Below are 24,963 nucleotides of genomic sequence, written 5' to 3'. Positions count from 1 at the left end.
CTTAACCACTGGGCCACAGGGTGGTCCCATGTTATTATTCTTTTAATTGTTTCTTTAACTGTATGCAACGTAAAATCCATTCTTAGCTAATGGGTTGTACAAAAACAAGCAATGGGGCCACATGACCTGCGATGGGGCCACATGGCCAGGGTCGCAGGTTGCCACTCAAGTGTAGCAGAGAAGAATAAAGCAAACCTGTGCACCTACGGCTCAGCTCAAACAGTGGAGCATCCTGTTCCCTCTAAGGCCCACGTGTGCCCCCATCACTCCCCTCCCTGCCTCTGTCATGAAGCCTTCTGTAGCCATCCTCCCCTAGCCCCCTTTGCTACCTCCTTCTTCTTCAAGCCCTTTTTGCCAAATGAGATTGTATTTTACTTCTTTTTCTTTCTTTTTTGCTGGGAAAGATTTGCCCTAAGCCAGCGTCTGTTGCCAGTCTTGCTCTCTCTCTCCCTCTGTCTGTCTGTCTCTTTCTTTTTTCTTCCTCCCCAAAGCCCCAGTACATAGTTGCATATTCTAGTTGTAGGTCCTTCTAGTTCTTCTACGTGAGCTGCTGCCACAGCATGGCTACTGACAGACGAGCGGTGTGGTTTCACGCCTGGAAACGGAAGTAGAAGTGGAGCATGCTGAACTTTAACCACCAGGCCACCAGGGCCGGCTCTTTTTTTATTTTCTTTTACACTGGGCTGTGTTGTAAACTGAGGGCAAAATGTCTGTCTGTTCATTACTGTATCCCCAACATTTAAAACAGCGATCACTGAGTGAATATTGTGTTTATCATTTCTTATCTTTGTGTTGGTTTTGTCTGTTTGAACTTTATATTAAGGGAATCACACTATTTGTGTTTTTATGTCATGTGCTGTTTTCCACTCAACACTGTGATTCTGGGACTCATCTGAGGTGTGGTATGTTGCCAGTGTTCATTCACTTGCACTGTTTTGTGACTAGGCCTACAGCTGAGGGGCGTTTGGATTGTTTCCAGTCTTGTGCTGTTGCAGCCCTGCTGCACGTGTCTCCTGCTGCCCATGTGCATGGATGTGTCCAGCAGTGCGATTGCCGGGCACTGGGGCTGGCTAGTCTTCAGCTTGACCAGTTACTGACAGGTTGCTTTCCAGGTACTCACACCAGTTTACATCCCCACCAATGTAAGGAAGAAGGCCCCCCTGCTCCACATCCTTGCTAGTAGTTTATTTTGTCTGACTTTTTCAGTTCTGCCCTTCTGGCAGTGTGTAATAATATCTACTTGTGGCTTTAAATTGAATTTCCCTTCTTAATGGCGTTGAGCCTCTTTAATACATTGCCCATATCTCTTCTTTCCTCTGTGAAGTCCTTGGCCTAGTTTTCTGTTTTTTATTGACTTATGGCTGTTCTTTATGTGTGGATTACAATCCTTTGTCATTATAAGGTGTGAATATTTTCTTCCAGTTTGTGGTTTGTCTTTTACTCTTGAGGTATCTTGGAACTAAAGTTCTTAATTTTAATATTGTTGACTTTATCAGTCTTTTCCTTCATGATTAGTGTTTTTTTGTCTCATTTAAGGAATCTTTCTTTGCCCAAGGGCTCAATTTTGATATGAGGTGGTGGTGGTATTCATAAAGCATTTATTATTCCAGTCAACAGATATGTTCAATATTTAGATATGTTTTCTAATTTCCATTGAGTCCTTTGATGACTCATGATTTATTTTAAAGTGATAAATTCCAAATGAATGAATTTTTTTGATGTCCCTTGTTGTGACTTATTTCTAAAATTGGATTGTAGTCGGAAAATGTGTTCTGTATCAAACCAGTTCTTCGAAATTACTGTTATCTTATATAGACCTATATCGTAGTTCAATTTGGCCAACATCTTGGTCCTAACTCAGAAACTTCTGGGCACCTAGCTACTTAAACTCCATCTATGCATAATTTATACCTTGGTTATGCAAAAAAGATTAGTCTAAGAGATTAGACTAAATTTTTTAGTTAATAGAGTTTCTTATATTTCATTTCTGTCATTGGAAACACTTGTGCTGTTTGCTGGCTCCAGTTGAGGTGTTAATGTGCATGGTCAGCTTTTGGACTCTGTTCCACCCAAACTGAAGCTGAAGGACGGGGGACTGCCTCCACTGCCGGCTTGTTTAGCTCGGCTGACAGGCGAGGGTGCGTGCTGGGACTGCACCTGCTGTCCTTTCAGTGGCACTTGTTAATTAAGCTGTTTAATTTTACTTTCTCAAGGACTGAGTGACAAAAAAGAACATTTTCAGTTTGTGATTATTCCAAAGCATTTTAGTCTAGTGCTTATTTTGGGTATCTATATCACTTTTGTTTTGTTTGTTTACAAAGAGTTGCATTAACTTGAATGTTATCAAAACTAAGTAATGAATCAGAAATTAAATTTTATCCCTCCCCTGAAGTCTCAGGTGTTAGTAATTGAAGGTGTCTGGGTGTTGTGGTTTGTGTAGAGAGGCAGGTCTTTCTTTCTTTTTTTTTTATTGTTATTTTTTTTTTATTGAGTTATTGATAGGTTACAATCTTGTGAAATTTCAATTGTACATTAATGTTTGTCAGTCATGTTGTAGGTGCACCACTTCACCCTTTGTGCCCACCCCCCACCCCACCTTTCCCCTGGTATCCACTAAACTGTTCTTGGTCCATAGTTTTAAATTCCTCATATGAGTGGAGTCATACACAGATTATCTTTCTCTCGCTGGCTTATTTCACTTAACATAATTCTCTCAAGGTCCATCCATGTTATTGCAAATGGAATGATTTTGTTCTGTTTTGCAGCTGAGTAGTATTCCATTGTATATATGTACCACATCTTCTTTATCCATTAGTCTGTTGATGGGCACTTAGGTTGCTTCCACGTCTTGGCTATTGTAAACAGTGCTGCAATAAACATTGGGGTGCACCGGACTTTTGGGATTGCTGACTTTAGGCTCTTTGGATAAATACCCAGTAGTGGGATGGCTGGATCGTATGGTAGTTCTATTTTTAGTTTTTTGAGGAATCTCCATACTGTTTTCCATAGTGGCTGCACCAGTTTGCATTCCCACCAGCAGTGTATGAGGGTTCCTTTTTCTCCGCAACCTCTCCAACATTTGTTGCTATTAGTTTTAGATATTTTTGTTATTCTAACGGGTGTAAGGTGATATCTTAGTGTAGTTTTGATTTGCATTTCCCTGATGATCAGCGATGATGAACATCTTTTCATGTGCCTATTGGCCATCAGTATATCTTCTTTGGAGAAATGTCTGTTCATGTCTCCAGGCCATTTTTTGATTCGGTTGTTTGATGTTTTGTGGTTGAGTTGCGAGAGTTCTTTATATATTAAGGATATTAAGCCTTTGTCAGATATATGACTTGCAAATATTTTTTCCCAGTTAGTGGGTTGTTTTTTTGTTTCAATCCTGTTTTCATTTGCCTTGAAGAAGCTCTTTAATCTGATGAGGTCCCATTTGTTTATTCTTTCTATTGTTTCCCTTCTCTGAGAAGGCATGGTGTCCGAAAAGATCCTTTTAATACTGATGTCAAAGAGTGTACTGCCTACGTTTTCTTCCAGAAGCCTTATGGTTTCAGGTCTCACCTTTAGGTCTTTGATCCATTTTGAGTTTATTTTGGTGAATGGTGAAAAAGAAGGTCAATTTTCATTCTTCTACATGTGGCTTTCCAGTTTTCCCAGCACCATTTGTTGAAAAGACTTTCTTTTCTCCATTGTATGCCCTCAGCTCCTTTGTCAAAGATAAGCTGTCCATAGATGTGTGGTTTTATTTCTGGGCTTTCAATTCTGTTCCATTGATCTGTGCACCTGTTTTTGTACCAGTACCATGCTGTTTTGATTACTGTAGCTTTGTAGTATGTTTTGAAGTCAGGGATTGTGATGCCTCCCATTTTGTTCTTTTTTCTCAGGATTGCTTTAGAAATTCGGGGTCTTTTGTTGCCCCATATGAATTTTAGGATTCTTTGTTCTAATTCTGTAAAGAATGTCATTGAGATTCTGATTGGGATGGCGTTGAATCTGTAGATTGCTTTAGGTAGAATGGACATTTTAACTATGTTTATTCTTCCAATCCATGTACATGGAATGTCTTTCCATCTCCTTATGTCGTCATCCAATTCTCTCAGAAAGGCCTTGTAATTTTCATTATATAGGTCCTTCACTTCCTTAGTTAAATTTACCCCCAGGTATTTTATTCTTTTTGTTGCGATTGTGAATGGTATTGTATTCTTGAGTTCTTTTTCTGTTGGTTCATTACTGGAGTATAGAAATGCTATTGATTTATGCAAATTGATTTTATACCCTGCAACTTTGCTGTAGTTGTGGATTACTTCTAACAGTTTTCCAATGGATTCTTTGGGGTTTTCTATATATAAGATCATGTCGTCTGCAAACAGCGAGAGTTTCACTTCTTCCCTCCCAATTTGGATTCCTTTTATTCCTTTTTCTTGCCTGATTGCTCTGGCCAGGACCTCCAGTACTATGTTGAATAAGAGTGGTGATAGAGGGCATCCTTGTCTCGTTCCTGTTTTCAGGGGGATGGCGTTCAGTTTTTGCCCATTGAGTATGATGTTGGCTATGGGTTTGTCGTATATGGCCTTTATTATGTTGAGGTAGTTTCCTTCTATGCCCATTTTGTTCAGAGTTTTTATCATAAATGGCTGTTGGATCTTGTCAAATGCCTTCTCTGCATCTATTGAGATGATCATGTGGTTTTTATTCCTCAGTTTATTGATGTGGTGTATCACGTTGATTGATTTGTGGATGTTGAACCATCCCTGTGTCCCTGGTATGAATCCCACCTGATCCTGATGTATGATTCTTTTGATGAATTGCTGAATTCTGGTTGCCAAAATTTTGTTTAGAATTTTTGCATCTATGTTCATCAGTGATATTGGCCTGTAGTTCTCTTTTTTCGTGGTGTCCTTGTCAGGTTTTGGGATCAGCGTGATGTTGGCCTCATAGAATGTGTTAGGAAGTGTTCCATCTTCCCTAATTTTTTGGAATAGCTTGAAAAGGATGGGTATTAAATCCTCTCTGAAAGTTTGGTAGAATTCCCCAGGAAAGCCATCTGGTCCTGGGGTTTTATTCTTTGGGATGTTTTTGATTGCTGTTTCAATCTCTTTCCTTGTGATTGGTCTGTTCAAATTGTCTGCCTCTTCTTGAGTTAGCTTTGGGAGACTGTAGGAGTCCAAGAATTTATCCATTTCCTCTAGGTTATCCATTCTGTTGGCATATAGTTTTTTGTAGTATTCTCTTATAATCTGTTGTATTTCTGCAGAGTCTGTTATTTCTCCTCTTTCATTTCTGATTTTGTTTATTTGAGCTTTCTCCCCTTTTTTCTTTGTAAGTCTGGCTAGTGGTTTGTCAATTTTATTTATCTTCTCAAAAAACCAGCTCTTTGTCTCATTGATCGTTTCTACTGCCTTTTTCATTTCAATAGTATTTATTTCTGCTCTGATTTTTATTATTTCTCTCCTTCTGCTGACTTTGGGCTTCATTTGTTCTTTTTTCTCTAGTTCAGTTAGGTGTGCTTTAAGGTTGCTTATTTGGAATTTTTCTTGTTTGTTAAGATGTGCCTGTATTGCGATGAATTTTCCTCTTAATACAGCTTTTGCTGTATCCCATATGAGTTGGTATGGCATGCTATCATTTTCATTTGTTTCCAGGTATTTTTTTATTTCTTCTTTAACTTCTTCAATGATCCATTGCTTGTTCAGTAGTGTGTTGTTTAGTCTCCACATCTTTGTGCCTTTCTCAGCTTTTATCTTGTAATTAATTTCTAGCCTTATAGCACTATGATCTGAGAAGATGCTTGTTATTATTTCAATTTTTTTAAATTTGTAGAGGCTGAGGCAGGTCTTTTTAATAAAAAGAGCATATCATCCAGGAAACAGAAGACCTGGGTTCAGAGGTTGGCTCTTTGCCTTTAGTCACATGATTTTTGACAAGTTGTTTAGCTTCTGTAATTCTCATTGTCCTTGTCTGTAAGGTCTAATATTTATGGTCTCAGCCTTTGAAGTTGTGTGTGCACTTGCTAGTGAAGTGGCTTACAAATGGAGAGTGCTAGTATTAGGATCTTTAACAGACTTGTGTAGTGTGTTGCCACTAAAGGCCAGTCCTTTCTGCTTATGTGTTTCCCTAGTTTATTCTTGAGCTGGTCTGTTCAGCTAATTCAGTTGTTCAGCTTTTGTTAAATGCCTGTCATGTGCCTGGTACAGTATTGAGCCCTGGTGGGACAGACGTGAGGGGAGCGAGGCTGATACAGTTCCGTGGCATGTGCGCGGTGGTCGTGTCAGCGGGGTGCTCTGAGGACCTGGAGGGTGCATCCCCGGTGATGGTGATGCTCAGGTGTCAGCAGACTTTCTCTGTGCAAGGTCAGACGGTAAACACTTCAGGCTTTGCAGGCCACATGTTATCTGTCACATACTCTTTTTTTCTTTTTTTTAACTTTTTAAGAAGGTAAAAATCATTCTTAATCCAGGAACCATACAGAAACTGACTGTGGACCAGATGTGGCGACCTCTGCAGGTTAGAAGTTCAGTGGAAGATGGGAAGCAGGAAGGGCCTTCCAGACAGAAGATACACCCTGTGCAAAGGCGTGAAGTGTGAGAGGCTGGAGTTTGTGGAACTGAATGTTTTTATCAAGTTTGGAGTACAGGGTGGGTTGGGTAGAGAAGGATAAGGAGATGGAGCTGATATTATAGGCAAGATCAAAGCAGTTTGTACTTGATTCTGATATGGAACACATTTATACAGCAGGAGGATGGGTGGACTAGCGTCACAAGGGTCAATAAAGGAGATACTACAGTAACGCGCTTTAGAAAGGGGACAGAATCAAACCTTTGTCATTAAGGAAATGCTGCCTGGTGTCGCCTACCTAGAAAAGTGATGGGGCAAAGTTCACATGGTCTGATTTAACAGCCTGTGTTCTTTTTATTATATAATTATGTTGTACAAATAAATGAAGAGGTCCTTAATTAAGGGCACAGCTGAGGAACTGGAGAGAAGGGGATGATTTGAAGCCTGTATCTGAGGTAGCCTCCTGGCTCTGACCAGGGACTTGAAGTGGCAGGGTAATTCCAGGATGGCTCCCAGATTTCTTATTTGGTGACAAGTTCACGAAGCTCTTTTTGCTTGTAAGTGAATACTAGCGATCAAACAGTTGTTTTGAGGAGGAAGCATTTGCTCCTAGGTCCATGAACACCAGAAATTCTAAGCAGGCTTGTGTGTGAATGTGAGTTGTTTTTCCCTTGGGAGAGAAGTCTAGGGTTTTCATCACATTATCAGAAAGAAGCTCAGCCTCAAGAGGGAGTCAGTCCGGGCCGGCCCTGTGGCCGAGTGGTTAAGGTTCCACACGCTCTGCTTTGGTCGCCTGGGTTCGTGGGTTTGGATCTCAGGTGTGGACCTGCTCCACTCATCAACCATGCTGTGGAGGCACCCCACATACAAAATAGGGGAAGATTGGCACAGGTATTAGCTCACAGTGAATCGTCCTTGCCAAAAATTAAAAAAAATTAAAAAAAAGAGAGTCACTCCTTATCGTTAGATTGTAGACATCTGGCGCTCTACAAAGGTTTGAGGCGGTAAGGGAAGACTAAACATTCAAATCACAGGAATTTTACTTTAAATGTAATACATCCCAAACTGCCAAGTAAAATGCACACGTATGCAGCCATTTCCTAAATTGAACTATATCAACCGCCAATTTGAATGTTTCCCCTCCCCCTCCAAAAGACACAGCAAGACACATTTTTGGTACATAGAAGGCCAGCCAGGTATTTGGGACTCTGTTTGGCATGGAATGTTTTCAGCATGCTCTTGTACATTAGGCAAAGCTAAAGTTTCTGTGCTATTTAGGCATATCATAATAGTCACATGGCTATGAGAGATGGACAGGTGACGTTTTAAGTAGGATATGCCAATACCAAAAATGAGTGCAGTTTCTTCTGTCGAGTTAGAGATGGGCGAATAGTGAGTTGTAAAACAATACCTACATCCTGTTGTTAGGGTGGGCTCTTAGGCGAACACGTGCAGGAGAAGCAGGGCAGCTGGCGATTAATTGTTGAAATATGAGCATCAGGCAGATTAGTGTGGTGTTCTGGAGTCTACGGGGTTGGTTCATGTTTGACATCAACATCATTGTATGTAATGTAGGAACTACAGACTACAGATGACAGCAGTCCCCGCAGGGATTCGGTGACGTTGGTGACAGATGGCTGCCGTATGGGTGGATCTTGGAAGAGGGTTGGTAATGGGTTTACCTCTGAGAAAGTTTCTCTTTTCCTGTTGAGAAAAATTGTGACCTCCATTAGGGACAAAGTGTTATGAATGGCAAAGATAGAAGAAATGATGGAATTCAGTGATGGTGTAGACGTTAAAAGTGAGAATTGTGATTCCAGCGTAGGAGAAAAGTTTGGAATCTATTTGGGCTTGTGTCATGGCAAAATTTAGGTGGCAATTTTTCTGTTTGGAAAAAATAACGTTAGTCATGTCCTAAGGAATTGATTTGATAGAACAAGTAGCAGGAGAAACCTAGTTTAAAAACAAGTTGTTTACATTAATTAATTATTTAATTAGTTAATTATTATTTTTTTTTTGGTAACAAAGACTGGCCCTGAGCTAACGTCTGTGCCAGTCTTCCTCTATTTTGTATATGGGATGCCGCCACAGCATGGCTTGATGAGCGGTGTGTACGTCCACGCCCAGGATCTGAACCTGTGAACCCTGGGCCGCCAAAGCAGAGTGTGCAGATTTAACCACTGCACCCCTGGGCCGACCCCTACATTGAATTCATTTTTGATAGCTCACAGTTGGTTGTTTGGTTGGTGAAGACCTGGCGTCTTTGATTTTCATCTGTCCTGTGAGTCCACCCTCTCGACTGTTTCGTTGGAAAGCATTCCGACTTTTCTCCTGAGCTGTTGCTGCCTTTATTCTTGTTGCATTAGATTCTCTGTGGTTTTGGAGGCTGATCTAAATTTAGGGGTCCTCTGGTCCAGAGCTCTTACTTCAGAGATGAGGAAGTAACCCAGAAAGCATAAATGACTGCTTGATGGTAAATGGGCGAGCTCTCAAGAGAATCTTAGCTATCTTGACTTTGAGTTCATGCTGATTCTTTTAGAAGCTGAGAAGGGTTTGAAGACAGCTTATAAAACTCAACTTTCCTGTTAATTGGCAGAGAGCAGATTGAAACAACACTATTGGCAAATTGGTATAAGAAATGGACATCGTTGAATCTATTGCCCAAACTGTTCCTAAGTGTCTTGTGGTTTCCATTCACTTATTTATTTCCACATTATCTTGGATATTTGAGAAATGAACAAGACTTACATATTTATATATTTTAACTTCTAAAAGACTGATAAGGCTAGTTCATCTCCCCTGTGTGTCAAACTGGAAGGGTTTTCCTGAGGTGCTCTTGAGCATCTGCCCTGTGCAACACTGTGCTAAGTCGTGGGGGTTCGTCAGAAGAGACACAGTCTCTGTCCTCATGAACTTTTAGGCGTGCCAGTGGTCTGAAAGTAGCGTGTGCAAGAACCACCAAGGAGAGTGTATTAAGGTCACAAATGTCTGGGGCCATCCCCCCGAGTTATTGAAGTATCACTCCTGATGTAGAGTCCAGTGACCTGCTCTTTTTTGTGTATGTGTGAGGAAGATTCACCCTGAGCTAACATCTGTGCCAGTCCTCTTCTTTTTGCTTGAGGAAGACTGTCCCTGAGCTAACATCTATGCCAATCTTCCTCTATTTTGTATGTGGGATGCTGCCACAGTGTGGCTTGATGAGCAGTGTGTAGGTCTGTGCCTGGGATCTGAACCTGTGAACCCTGGGCCGCCAAAACAGAGCACGTGAACTTAAGCACTGTGCCACTGGGCAGGCCCCCAGTCACCTGCTTTTTAAACTAGCATCCCCACATGTTAAGAACACTGCTCTAGAGTCAGTGAAGATAAGTTGTGAATCATAAAGACCTGGAGGTCCCAAGGACTACCTGCAGGTTCACGGATTCACTAGAAGCATTCACAGAACTCAGGAAAACCATTATACTCGTGGTTATGGTTTATTACAGTGAAAGGATACAGGTGAAAATCAGCAAAGGAAAGGCGATAGGGGGCCTGCCCTATGGCCAGGTGGTTAAGTTCGCGCCCTGTACTTTGGCGGCCCGGTGTTTGCCGGTTCGGATCCTGGATGTGGACCTACGCACCACTCATCAGGCCATGCTGTGGTGGCATCCTGCATAGAGGAACTAGAATGACCTACAACTAGGATATACAACTATGTACTGGGGCTTTGGGGAGAAAGAAAGAAAAAAAAAAAGAGGAAGATTGGCAGCAGATGTTAGCTCAGGACCAATCTTCCTCAAAAAAAAAGGAATAGACACTGTCTATTAAAACAAAAAAAGCCCAAAAGGTGATAGGACGGAGTCTAGGAGAGACCAGGTGTGAGCTTCCGGTTGTCCTCCCTGGTGGAGTCATTTATTTCTGCCAGCAATGATGTGTGGCAACATGCACTGAGTATTGCCAACCAGGGAAGCTCACCCGAGCCTTGGGGTCCAGGATATTTGTTGGGAGGTCGGTCACGTAGGCACTGCCAGCATGGCTGAACTTAGTCTCTAGCCCCTCCGGAGATCAAGCTGGTTTTGTGTGGCCCTAGGCTCCACCATCAGTCACATTGTAACATAGGATTCTGGTGAGACCCAAAGCCCCCAGCTAAATAGAGACAACCTCATCGGGCAGGAGATCCCAGGGGCTTAGAAGTTGCTTCCCAGGTGCTGGGCAAGGTTAGTCCTTTACTGCTTGAAGCCTAAAAAAGTAAATTATTATTCCTAGCATTACTGGGGAGTTCAAGAAATTATTGCTTTTAGATGCAAGTTATAGGTTGCAACCACATGTAGTATAATTTTCCACAAAACTCAAATATCATGATTTCTACACATAAGTGAAGATATTTCCAGAAGTGTGTCATACTTGACACCTGTCTTAATGTTTTTATCAAGAGTTTGAATAAAGATCAGGAGTCATGTGAGGAGACAGCTCATTTTTTTAAAAAATATTTTTTGACAGCTCATTTTTAGAATCAGAATTTTAAAATATTTTGACAGGTTGTAATGAAGTGCTGAAATCAATAGGTAAAATTTATCAGGAATAAATGTAAAATGGCAGACTTAAGTTAAAAAGAAAACCAACTAAGAAAGTTGAAGATGGGTGAAGTGTGTATTCATTGCACTTGTGTGCAGAAGACCTGGGGGTTTAGTTGACAAACAGGGGTAGGCAGACTTTTCCGTAGAGGTGCACGTGGTAAATATTTTAGGTTTTGCAGACTAATAGGCAAAACCAAGGATGTTATGTAAGTGCTTAAATGACAAGAGAGATCACAAATTTCCACAAAATTTTCATTGACAGAATTTAAAATAATAATAATTGAGTTTTTTTTTTTTAATAATACAGATATAATGAGACGAATGGAATTCTTTTTTGGGGGGAGGAGGGAATGGAGTTCAAAGTTAGTGTTCTCTGTCATCAAAATAATTACAAATGTTCATCTCTGGTTTTTTTTGGAAAAAAATTGGCACCTGAGCTAACATCTGTTGCCAATCTTGTTATTTTTTTTCTTTCTTCTTCTTCTTCTCCCCAAAGACCTCAGTACATAGCTGTGTAGTCTAGTTGTAGGTCCTTCTAGTTGTGTTGTGTGGGACGCCACCTCAGCATGGCTTGACCAGCAGTGCCATGTCTGCACCCAGGATCTGAACTGGCGAATACCTGGGCCGCCATACTGAACTCAACTGCTCGACCATAGGACCGGCCCCCAAATGTTCATCTCTTAATGCTGATCTGCAAGGAGGTTTTACATATTTCATCTTTGAGAATGTCTTCATATGGATAGGTACTCAGATACTGATATCAGTCCAGGAGTATGTCATTTTACTTGAGCTTGGAAGGCATTTGCAGAATTTTGTTAGAGTCTTCTTGATATTTCCCTTTTAGCATATCATTACACTGCCGATTGATCACTTCCAGTTGATGGTTAGATGGAAGCACCTCAGTTGCATAGTTAAATAAATTTTGGAATTTGTAAATTTTCATTGTACTTGCATCATGGTTCAAGAAATGCTCCTGAAACTGTAGTTTAAACTCAGAAAATGTATCTCCTGCAAATTTGTGTGGGAATGGAAATCTCACTTCTGGTTTTAACTTTTTGTTTTGTTTTTTTTTGGTGAGGGAGATTGGTCCTGAGCTAACATCTGTTGCTCATCTTCCTCTTTTTTGCTTGAGGAAGACTGTCCCTGAGCTAAGATCTATGCCACTCTTCCTCTGTTTTGCATGTGGGATGCTGCCACAGCATGGCTTGATGAGCAGTGTGTAGGTCCACACCCAGGATTTGAACCCGCGAACCTTGGGCCGCCAAAGTGGAGTGGGCAAAGTTAACCACTATGCCACTGGGCCAGACCCTCGTTTTAACTTTTGATAGCATAGGAGGTGTATAAAGAAGCTTGATATTACTTGTGATTCAAACATTGCCTGTCAGAGAAGTCCCTCTTATGAGCACTGTTGTGCCTTGTAAATTCAGGTTGAATTCATTAGGAAACTGTACCAAGTCTGTAGCAAAAAAGCTAATTTCCAAAGCTATTCAGTGTTTGATAATAGTGATAACTGAAGGAGGGTCTTTTTCAGAAAAATTTCAGTCTTAGCTCGAAAGTCAGAAAGTCACAAGAAAACCTACCACAATCCATTGACCTGCTGTGTGGTAGGAACAAGTTAGGATGTTTTAATGAAGTTCACTGGTTCAGTAGCACGTGATAGATTCAAATGCTTTCCACAAGTACCTGCTGATGAATAATACAGTGAGTAACCATACATTAAGTAACCATGTCTAAATGCTTTAAACGTCTTACATTTTCATAATCTTTGTAAACTTGTCCACCTGACCCTTTTTCTGGTCCCCATATGTTTTTACTGTCATCAGTTTTAATACATCTTGGCAGATTCCACTTCAGGTTGTATTAAATTAGTGTTTTCTAAGTTCTTTGAAAATGTTCTCACCTGTAGTTCCACATGGACTATTCTTAGAGGCCGGTTCTTCAGACGCATTGACTCCATGAACCAACAGCTGGGCAGTGTGGGTAACATCTGTTAGCTCAGCAGCAGCCAAGGAAGTCCACTCAGAATCATTTGCCTTGTTCTATAATTGACGATTGATTTTGTCCTGATGTCCTCATTTCTTTAAGCAACTGTTCTTGCCAGGCTAACAGCCTTAAATGAGTTTATTTTTTTCCGACACATTTCTTTGGCCATGTAGTCAAACATGATTTAATTATGTCCTTGCCATCCGTGTGAACTGGGGGGCCATTTAGGATTTTGAGCAGTGAACGGATGCTGTCTGACTTAGATTTTGAGTCAGTTCACTGTTGAGAACAGGCGTTCGAGTGGCAAGGGTTGAAGTAGATAGACTTCGGCGGCTATTGTGCCGTCATTTGGGTGAATGATGTTGGTGGCTGAGGTCAGGATGGTGTTGGTGGACTTGAGGCCAAGGGGACAGTTTCTGGGCATGTTTTGCCAGAAAAGCTGACAAGATTGGATGGGGAGTGTGGAAGGCAGAGAAGAGTCAAAGATGACATCCATTGTGTTTGGCCTCAGCAGTTGGAAGGAGGGCGTTGTCATGAACAGACAGAGAAGACTGCGTGAAGAAAGTTTGTGGGGGAAGATCATGACCTGGGCCTTGAGATGGTGGACATTTTACTCAGTTCTCTTGGTCATGTTTCACTTCTCTAAGGGGTCTAGAGGCTCATCCCAGCATAGAGTGTAACCATCAGTTTGGTCAGAAAACAGAAACCACTCTAGACTTTTTTACTACAAAGAATTAGAATCCATCACTACCGTTGGAAGGGCTGGCAGAGTCGAAGTCTGGGAAGCAGCTGTTACAGTGAGTGCTTCCCAGGAGCTCTTCCGGAATCGACAGTGATCTGGGCATGGGCAGTTGGAGCATCTGCTGCTGATCCCTGGTTCAAACAGGTGGTTGGTGGGATCTCTCTCAGAAACCCCTGGCAGTTCTTGTAGAAGGCGCCCTGAGTCTTAGCTGCCAAAGTTGGTGAGTTCTTTTTTTCTCCCTACACATCCACCTGCAACCAGGCTTTTGCCCGCACCTGCCTCCAGAGAATAATGCTCCCTTTCATCTTACCATTCTTTCGCGAGTGCCTCTTACTAGTTACCTCCAACCCTGAGTTGTAGCAGGAATGGGTTTTTGGGAAATGTGGTTTTGGCTTCTCCTCTGTGATGCACAGGAGAATATAGAAGGTGGTGGCTGTGATGCATAGTTGATAACAGTCAGTCCAACACAACAGCCAGACAACTGGTCTCAGCTAGAGATACATGTTTCAAAGTTGTTAGCACAGAGACAGCATTTAAAGTGAGCCTGCATGGGAGGTAAGCATAGCTAAGAGGAGAAAGGACAGTCTTGGGGGACTCTAGAATTAACTGGTTTGACAGAAGAGGAGGAAGCACCTGTGAGCTAAGAAAACCAGGAGAAGGTGGCATCCTGGAAACCAAGAGAAGGGGCGTGGGAGTGACCAGCTCTTGTCAGTTGCCGCTGAGACCAGAGGACTGACCACTGGATTGAGCAGGTTGGAGGTCATTGGCAATCTTGCATAGAGAAGTTTCCATGGAGTGGTGGGCGCCAAAGCCGGTGAATGGGTTTAAGAGATAAAGGGAAGAGAAGAATTTATGATATTGGGTATAGAGGGTGTGTGCTTGTTTATAGGATTGTTTGTATACTAGCTGCTTTAAAGTCTTTGGGCTAATTCTGACATTTGTTTCATCTCAGTATTGGCTTATTTTGATTTTCTTTTCCCATGGGACTTGAGATTTTCCTCTTTCTTCCTATGCTGAGTAAGTTTGGAGTGTATCCTTCACACTTACGATATTTTCTTAGGAGACTGTTGCTCATTTTTAAATCTGCTGATTTGGAGGTGGTTTGACTTCTAGTCTTCTTTCCTAATCCGCCCGTTACTGTTTCCTTGGCAGAGTCATCACTTAGCCTCTGGAGTTGTTCTGTGCAGGTTCTCTCGTTGCTTCCTCTGGGAGAGACAGGATGGAGGGTGCTTACTCTTCTGTACCTGGATCCGGGACCTTTCCCTTTGCAAACTGCTTTCATTGTGCAGGTAATGGTCTCCAGTTTCAGCTGGGCTGTTGATGCCCAGATGCCTTTGTGTCCCTTGATCAGTTTTCTCTCCCAGTTCCACAAGAGATGCTCCTTCTAATTACTTCTTGAATTTAGTTCATAGGTCTTTCTTTTGGTGTCCCTCTCAGGGAGACAAAATGACCCTTAGATATACCATAGTAGCCATTAGTTAGTTCTTTTGAATGTGATTGAAGGGTTGCCTTGTCTTAACTGTGCCTATTTAATTAATTTGAGTAGAATAATGTTTCTTTAACACCTTTAAGCATTTTCACACAGAATTTTCTGGGGATATTATTTGCAGTGCAGAATAGAGCAGTGGTTAAAAGCACTGGCTTTCAACGCATGTTGCTTTGAATCTCAGCTCTGATCCTTGTTCTGTGTGTGATGTTGACCAGGTTACTTAAGTTCTGAATCTGTTTTCTCATATGTTAACGTAGAGATTATCCCACCTGTTATAAATGTGATATAACATAGTTCTAGTACATGGTTAGTCATGTAAATAATTAACAGCTTATATTTTAGGTAAGAATCAACCTCACGTTCAATAAATACAGTTCCTAACAATGGAGTTCTTTCTTTTTTGGGAATTTAAAGGCTAGTCTTAATCATTCCCTGTTTTAGTTTGATTGGTTTGTGTAAGAACTGGAAAGCAGTTTATAATCATCATTTACTCTGCATACAAAATAGGAAATTTATTATTATTACTGTTAATATTGGTTTTCCAAAATTTAGTAACTTTACCTCTTCTTTTTTCTTAATGTATTCATTAAGTCAGTAGTTTAGTGCCAGTCGGATGGTGAACCGTGTCCTGAGCACTGGCACAGAGGTGGATGAGAAGCAGTATCCCCAGCCGTGAGAGCTCCGCAGTCTAGTGTTGGAATATCTTTGGCTAGAAAATTATTTTGAAGCATAAAGAAGCTGTTGTTGCCCGCATGATTTTCATAATCATATTCACATTCTTTATATATTTTTGGTTTTTCAGAAAGTAATGTCTGACCTATGTTCTTTCAGAATACAGGTTACAGCTTGCCTAAGTGTGGAAACTACTGGTACACTGAGCTTAGAGGACGGGAAACCTATGTGAAGTGGTTTTGTATTTTGGACCTTGGAGACCCTCATAAATAACTTAAATTGTTAGGATGTTATGGGGTAAGAAATAGCGAGCTTGGGCCTTATTTAGCAGTTAACATCAAACACACCATTTGTTTTCCATGGGCTCAGCCTACGTGCTTAATTCCAGCCAGATATTTTATAATTTGCCAGTATGTCATGTTGAATGTTACTCAGCTTTAGGAAGAGTTTTTCTATCATGCTCGCTTTGGAAAGTCCAGATCATGTTCATTGTTTTAATAATGGTATTATCTGGTTAATTTGGGAAGCCAGAATAGCATCATGGTTTTAAGAGTGCTGATAAGCCAATGTTTGGATGCCTATCTCTTCCTTGTTTGCTGTGTGACCTTGGAAAATTTCTTAATTTCTTTAAGATTTAGTTTCCTTATGTGTAAAATGGGCATAATGAAGTAGCCAGTTTGGGATGTGAGGATTGAGGGGCTGGTGCCTGTAAAGCACTTAGAGAGTGCGGTAACATCCCAAACGCTCCTCCAGTGGAGGCTGTCATTGTACAACCGTTAGGGTTGCTATTCGGACTTAGTGGGAAATGGGTGTTAGAACGCTTGCCGAGTTGGGTTGTGCGTTGAAGTAAGAACATTGTAAGCAAGGTGCTGAAAGGAAATATTTTGCATGTTAATGAAGCACAGATTTAGAGTGTGGCAATTTTAGTTTGCATGTGAGGGTAAAAGGGTTCAGAGCACCCCCTTAAAATACACCCGTTTATGCCAGAAAGGTAGAGAGTATCCATCTTACAAATGTCTTCTGGGAGCTGACGATATATTTCATTGTATAATGAGCCAAGTTTAATTTTTCTTTATCCGTCTGCAACAAAAGAATTTAAGCATTTTAGTTATACGTTTTGGGAAATATCTAGTTTTTTTGTCCTGTTTGAACTAGTTCAAATTCTTATGCTTATGTCTTATTAGTTTCATAGTTAAAATGCATAGATTCATCTTCTTAATAAAGATAGACGCAGTCCTGGGATGAATAGGCTGGCATGCGGCACACGTTAAGCTGCCTGCTGCTGAAATGGCAAGCAGTAGGCCTAGTGTTGATAGAATGGAGTGTTGCTACTTGCTTGAATTCTCTTCAAACTATAAAATAAAGCAAAGAGAAATTAGGAGACTACTCAAAGCCAGTGTGTACGTTCGTTTATTCATTCATTAAGTCATTCACTTATCAAGTACATGCTTAGTGATCACGTGCTGTAAGTGTGTGATGCAGTGCATGCTGTCAGATAGACAGTGGTAAGCAAAAACCAGACATGGACAGCTGGGCTGTTCTGCCTTTGCAATTAGCAAGGAGAAGAAAGCCTGTTCCAAGAGATGTTCAAGACGTCAGTGAATGACGTTTTCAAGTTTATACTTCTAACAAAAAAGAGGCCACAAAAAAAAAAAAGTCAGAGGGCCTCTGCAGAGCAAGTGTTACAAGTGTTACTTAACCTGCTGCAACCAACTGGAGGTTTTTTTTTTTTTTTCTATTTCATTTTTTATTGAGGTTATGATAGTTTACAACCTTGTGAAATTTCAGTTGTACATTATTATTTGTCAGTCATATTGTAGGTGCACCACTTCACCCTTTGTGCCCACTCCCCACCCCCCCTTTCCCCTGGTAACCACTAATCTGTTCTCTTCGTCCACGTGTTTAACTTCCACCTATGAGTGGAGTCATACAGAGATTGTCTTTCTCTATCTGGCTTATTTCACTTAACATAATACCCTCAGGTCCATCCATGTTGTTGTGAATGGGACAATTTTATCCTTTTTTATGGCTGAGTAGTATTCCATTGTGTATATATACCGTATCTTCTTTATCCAGTCAGCAGTTGATGGACACTTAGGTTGCTTCCATGTCTTGGCTATTGTGAATAATGCTGTAATGAACATAGAGGTGCATGGGTCTCTTGGAATTGCTGACTTCAAGCTCTTTGCATAGATACCCAGTAGTGGGATGCCTGGGTCATATGGTATTTCTATTTTTAATTTTTTGAGGAATCTCCATACTGTTTTCCATAGTGGCTGCACCAGTTTGCATTCCCACCAGCCCAACTGGAGCTGGTTTGATCTTCACTTTGGTTTCATTTAGCAATGCTTAAACTATTTACCTGGTATGTAGGTCCTGAGGCTGCAGAGCTAAAAGAGGCTGTCACTGTCCCTAGCATTTTGCTGTTTGGGTGGAGGAAGAGAATGATAGATAAGGTCAGATTTAACATCCACTCTAGTAAGTATGTAACAGGAAGCTGCACCACCAGAGTCCTTTGGGGCAGGGCCGTGTCTCTCTTGTTCACTGCAGTGTATTCCAGTGCAATGTGTGGCATGTGTCAGTCACTCCATAAATACCTATGTCGAGTGACGGAATGCTGTGGGAGTGCAGGAGAAAGGCATCTGACCTGGAGGGAGGGGCATGGCTCCTGCCAGATGTGCATCCAGTTCAGCTGGGAAGGAAGGTCCAGGTGGAGGGGCCAGCAAATGGCATAGAGGTGTGAGAAAGGGCACAGGGTGTTCTGTAAACTGAAAGTAGTTTAATTTTGCTGGAGTGTGGGGTGCATGGGAGATAATGGTGAGAGATGTTAAGCCTGGAGAGTTAGACCAGGCTTGATAAGTAATGGCCTGACAGGTCATACTGAGGAGTTTGGATTTTCTTTTCTTCCAAAGTAATAATTTGAAAGTACTAGAAGCCCAGTTTCCTGACGTGCAGGCTGACACTCTTCATATTACACAGTGCATGTAATGTCGAAAAGGCATCATCAGAGGGACTGGCCCAGTGGTGTAGCGGTTAAGTTCACGCGCTCTGCTTCGGTGGCCCAGGGACACAGAAAACATGAGCTTCGATGAAGAAGAGATAAGGGAATCTCCAGGATGATGGTGAAGGGAGATTCCAGAATGGTAGCTGAGCACCAGCAGAGAGGGAAAAGGGTCCAAGTTGGAGCAGTGTGGCTCAAGAGAAGGGAATGCTGTAGGCTGTCTTCGCTTTGCCCAAAGACACTGAAACATCTTTTGGAAGTGATTAACCTCTGGATGATGCAGTCCACCAAAATGAAGCAGTCAGTCAAAAAAGACAAAAGCAAGAGATACCATAAACACGAAATCCAAGTCTGGAGAAAAGCCAAAGGATGAGGGCAAAAGAACGTCTGGAGACAACAAAGGAGCTCCCAGAAAGAACGTGTGAAGAATGGATGAGTCTGTGTGACTGGCTTGTGAGAAATTTACTAACGGCTATGAGAAAGCATGGGAAAAATAAGCAATAGGTATAAAAACAACTAAGAACACAGGGGATTGGGCAGTCAAAGAAAGATGTATGTCCATCAGACGGCCCTGGACACACCCATATCACAGGGCTCATCCCATAGCACTGTAGTCAGTGACTGACTGCTCTCTCCCTCACTGACTGGAAAGACCTCATGGAGAGGGCCGTTTCTCATCTAGCTATCACTTTTCAGAACCTAGTATGTGCAAAAGCAAAGGTTTTTGCATTTATTCATGTGCTGAGTATCTATTATACATACCTGGCGTTCTTCTAGGGAACCAGAATTCACAGACATACAGAACTTGCTTGCCCTTAAAGAGTTTAAACTATATTTTACTCCTCAGAAAAATATTTATCCTATATCTTCATTCTCCTCAAAAGAGGAAAAGTTCACCAGTGGCTTACAGAACTTTAATAGTCCAGCTAATGGACCCCAACACCTGAGGATGCCTTTTTCTTTTTCTTTTTTTTGGTGAGGAAGATTGGCCGTGGGCTAACATTTCTTGCAAAGCTCCCTCTTTTTGCTTCAGGAAGACTGTGCCTGCGCTAACATTTGTGCCAATTTTCTTCTATTTTATATGTGGGACACCACCACAGCATGGCTTGATGAGCTGTGTGTGGGGCCGTGCTTGGGATCTGAACCTACGAACCCTGGGTTGCCCAGCTACCATTCTGGAATCTCCCTTCACCATCATCCTGGACATTCCCTTATCTCTTCTTCATCGAAGCTCATGTTTTCTGTATCCCATGTCTTCTTTATATTTTGATCATGCTCACATTTTGGTGGAGGACTTCCTCCAGTGGCGTTCTGAGATAGGATGCTTAGGAGGTAAAATGTTTGAGACTGCATAATTGAAAACTTGATTGATAGTTTGGTTGGGTATAGACTTCCATATTAGCTTTCATTTTCTTAAATAGGCTCAAAGATACTGCTCCATTGCCTTCTTGTTTTCCTGTAACTGTTTTTGAAATCAGAAGCTCTCCTAATTTCTTATATTCTTTGTATATAATTTTTTTCCCTCCCATCTTTAGAAGCTGGTAGGCGTTTTAAAATTTGTCCAAGTCTTTTAAAATGTCATGATGATGTACCATGATGTGGGTCTGTTTTCATCAACTGTTGTGCATATTCATTGGGTCCCTTCATTCCAGCAACTTATGTTCATCAGTTCTGGGAGAACTTCTTGGAATTACTGTGCTGAAGATTTTCTCCCTTTTGTTTTCTTATTCTGTCTTTCTGGAAGTCCTGCTATTTAGAACTTGGCTGTGCTGGACAAGTTCTGGAATTTTCCTATACTTTCACTCCAATATATTTTTCTCTTCTCTTTCTTCCCTTCCTTTCTCCCCCCACCCCTTTTTGATCTTTTTATTCTACTTTCAGGGAGGTGTCTTTAATTTGACTCGACTTTCTTTAGTTTTTATTTGTTTTCTGGTTCTTTAATTTCTAAGAGCTCTTTTTTTGTTCTGTTAAAAGAGCATCCTATTTTTGTTTGTCGGTTGCAGTGTCTTATCTCTAGGTTATTGATAATTATCGTCCTTTCTGTTTCTTTCAAGTTGTTCCCTCTTATGGGTGGGCCTTTTCACTTTCACATCAGGATATTCTTGGTGGGCCATTTGTTGGGGAATCCCCAGTGTTGGTATCTTTAGATCTTTCTTCTTAGGCTGCTCAGATACCCCAAGAATATTCTTACAGTTTATTTCCTGCAGAGTTCTGACCACAGAATTCTGGCAGCCGAGTGTGTGGCTGGGGGAGGGGGATGCGCGGTGGGTGGAGCAGCTGGAGGAGTCACCGTTCAGTGTGTGTACAGTGATTAAATCCACCTCTGTTTAGTAGAGCTGGGCAGGGTGACTTCGGTCCAGCAAGGCTCTGCTTTTTCCAGGGACTGACCCTCCAGTCTTGCATCAGAGGGAGCGAGAGTCCTGTGGAGGCCTGGTATTGAGGTTCCAGCTGCAGCTTAAACGGGCTTCACCCTCTCCTCCGTCTTTTAGGCCTCCACCGTCCTTAGCCGCAGTCTGTCCGCACTAATGCGCCAGTTCTGAACCTTCTAGGATGCTGCTGTGTACAGCGACTGGGTTCTCAGTTTTTTCCACTGCTGGCTCAGGATCTGGCTTTCTTGGGCCTGCTGAGTCATTTACTGCACTTCCAATCTTTTATAGTTTCTGTTTCCTCCAAGTTTTTTCTTCTTCTTTTTTCCTATTTGTTTTGATCTCTGTCTTCCATGTTAGAAGCTTTTCTCACAGCTTCCAAAATTTTGTTCCTTTTTTTCCCTTCAGTTCTCCCTGTGCTGTTTTAAAAAAAATTTTTTTATGTCTCTAGTATAATTTTAGTTGAGGGGGTGAAATAGATGTGTATATTCTGTTTGTCTTATTACCCTGAACTTATTAGCTAACTTTATGCCATATTAATTTATGATTGTTGCTATGTTTTAATAGTTTTCAGTTATTTCACGTGTATTTCCTCGACAAAATGTAGGTTTGGTGACAGCGACTTGATACCATCTTTGCTGTCCCCCGATTCCAGGTCTAACACAGTGTGCATGGGAGGTAATGCAGCTGGCTGTAGGGTTGTGAACACAATAGAGCTGTGAAAAAGTAGGGCAATAAAGGTGCTTTCATATATGCATGTTGTCTTTTCTTGTCAGGTTCTCTTTGACTGCTATGGAAAGAGGAAGGAGAAACTAGGAGTATTTCTTTACGTCGTCATTTGACTTCCTCAGAGTTGTTGTGGCCTTCTTAACTGTGAGTGTAATCCTCTTGCTATATATGTGTCTTGGTTTTTTGTTTTGTTTTGATTTTTCTTTGATCTGTCCTGGGTTTCTGTGCCATACAGTAGAAACAAACAAAAGGTGGTTGATTTTGCAGAGTAGATGAGGGAAGAAATGTAAGTTGTTTAGTGCCTGCTTTGTGTAGATACTTAATATTTTTTCTGAGATAGCCAGGCAGTATAATAATAATGGTTAACAAGAAGACCAGCAGTAACAACACATGCGTTAGAATAGTCCCTGGTGCACTGTGGGCTCTAAGTCACGACTGCAGACTGAGTCCTCACAGTAACCCTCTGAGGACGTTGCTCTTCTCCCTGTTTCACATTTGCATAACCAAAATACAGAGAGGTTAAAGGTTACCAAGTCAGTAAATGGCAAGGCTGGAATTCAGACTCAGTCTGGCTTCAGAGTGTGCTCTTTACTAGTATCTTATTCTCATGGGCTCTGGATTCAGATGTTGGTGCAGCTACGGGTTTACTAACTCTTTACTAGCTCTAAACCTAGCTTTCTCATCTCACAAAGGGTGTGGTTATAGGACCTGCCTCCCAGACTTGTGGTGAAGATGTTGTGAGGTGTGTGTAATGTGCTCAGCACTCACAAATGTTAGCAGTTATTACTCAGTGGTATTTCTCCCACTTAAAAGCCCCGGAGAGATGGAGTTATTTGTAACCTTGTAACTTGTTATGTGCTCCGCAGTTGGGAAGCTGTAGAATTGAGATTCTACCCCAGTTTGTCTTATTTCCTAAGACTGCTCTTTCTGGTAAGTCAAGTGGTAAATCGAGCACAGGCAGTTGTTAGAAGATTCATAAATCTCTCTTCGGGTGTTGGCCTTGGTGAGCATTTTGTTTTACCAATATGTTGCTATGGTAAAACCCTCATGAACTTGGACTTCGTGGATTCAGAGTTCATGATAATTTATAATTATGTTAAGTTTGACTTGGCAAGTGTCTTTGTCTTAGATGTCCAAGGGGCAGAGCCTCAGATTGTTTTTCCATTTCTTTCCTTCTGAGGATCAGTTCACTTTCCTCCTCTGTTCTCCCTTCTCCCCCAAACCCACTTCTATTTCTGCAGAGATTAGGTATTAGGGAGGGAAATTATGTCATGCAGTTTCAGTTTCCTCGCAAGGCCTGGAAGTCTCGCTCCTGTTTTTCCAATTCCCCCTGCTTGTTATTGGCAGTGAGAGGAGCCTGCTCTATGCCTGTGCTGTGCTAGGTGTGGCTGTGTCCCACGTGGTGAGAAGGTCACAGTACAGCTACCTGCATCCCTTGTTTAACAGCCCTGTCCCTGTCCGCGTTATATGTTTCTTCCTCTAACAGTGCACTCTGTTTATTTGGGTGCAAGTGTGTTTGTGAGAGTCTTTGAAATCAAAGATTTTGTTTTTTTTATCTCTGTATCTTTTCTGCTCAATCCATAGGTAATTTTCACTAAATGCTGGATGAAGAAATGTTTAATCCTTGCCACAAAATAATTTCTCTTTTCTTAGTAGATCCAAACAAGAGGGAGAATATCAAGTATAACTTGTCAGAAATATTAGCTATTAAAAATACTTCATCTTGGGGGCCAACCTGGTGGTGTAGCGGTTAAGTTCACATGTTCCACATCAGCGGCTTGGGGTTCACCGGTTCAGATCCCGGGCGTAGACCTACGCACCGCTTATCAAGCCATGCTGTGGCAGGCCTCCCACATATAAAGTAAAGGAAAATGGGCATGGATGTTAGCTAAGGGCTAGTCTTCCTCAGTAAAAAGAGGAGGATTGATGGTAGATGTTAGCTCAGGGCTAATCTTCCTCAAAAAACAACAAAAAAATTCATCTTAGTAGAGCACAAGACAGTTTCATGGGGAAGCAATATTTAGCAGAAGTTACACAGAATTTTTCTTCTTAATGTGATATGCAGTGGAATGAAGGCCTGATGGGAGTGGTGAGATGACAAGCCAGCTCTTGATGAACCAAGAGCTGGTTCACCAGCTCATTGGAACTTTCAGCACCAGGATGTAATCTACTGATTCTGGTTTGACTTCTTATTTCCAGTATTTGAAAATATATAACCCAGGAAAATAACCTTATAACTAGTGTTCCTATAATTTTGTTTCCCCCAGTTCTGGACCAATGGTCAGGCCACATGAGTAAGTCTGGCTTCCTAGAGAGTGAACTTAGTGACGTTATGCTGAGATTCAGGTCTCTTGATTTACCTGACTGCCCCATCGTATGTTCCTGCTCCAGTTGAGCCCCTGTAGGATGGATCTGGTTCTGAAGTTACCTTTGCCAGAGTTGGTTCTTGGTTCTTGCATTGTTTAGGGTATTTCATTAGAAGGCAGATACTTGGGATGGAGGTGTTTCACAGCCAGAATTCTAGGAAAGCAAAGAAAAGTTTTGGAGGAGTTGAATTGCTGGAATATGCATGGAGATCATTTTCAGGGTTAATGGGGTGTGGGAAGGCAGTAGACAGAAAGGCCGCCCTGAGACCCTTCTGAAAACCCTCATTTTGTGAGTAAAGATGACTTTTTTAGCGTCAGAGCAGCTGAGTACAGTTGAAATAGATTGAACTCTCAGGTCCTGGGGCTAACTCAAAAAAATTTCTTTTAAGTGTCTGGAATTCTAGGTTTTGTACTGGATGCTGACACTTTTCCATTTGAGCAAAATGGACATCTTCCTTGTTCTCATAAAATGTAGATTTTTCTCGAGGGTACAGAGAATACCAG

The 24,963-nt window shown here is 41.5% G+C and overlaps 1 protein-coding gene across 47 annotated transcripts in view; it reads left to right on the top strand.

Moving 5' to 3' along the window:
* The window catches only part of PTK2 (protein tyrosine kinase 2), a 279,891-nt gene that overhangs the window by 13,042 nt on the left and 241,886 nt on the right, over positions 1-24,963 (top strand). For 30 of the 47 annotated variants that reach the window (XM_070221891.1, XM_070221898.1, XM_070221910.1 and 27 more), the window contains exon 2: positions 22,141-22,237. The exons of 13 other annotated variants lie outside the window; for them this stretch is intronic. The gene's annotated coding sequence lies outside the window, so the exon portion shown is untranslated. Of the gene's footprint in view, positions 1-14,988; positions 15,126-22,140; positions 22,238-24,963 lie in introns of those variants that run through there. 4 more of the 47 variants (XM_070221911.1, XM_070221893.1, XM_070221885.1 and 1 more) reach the window with 1 other exon arrangement.

This window comes from Equus caballus, chromosome 9 (assembly GCF_041296265.1).
Source record: "Equus caballus isolate H_3958 breed thoroughbred chromosome 9, TB-T2T, whole genome shotgun sequence".
NCBI classification, from domain to species: Eukaryota; Metazoa; Chordata; class Mammalia; order Perissodactyla; family Equidae; genus Equus; species Equus caballus.
Note: the sequence above shows the minus strand (reverse complement) of the source record. Positions and strands in the feature narration are given on the sequence as shown.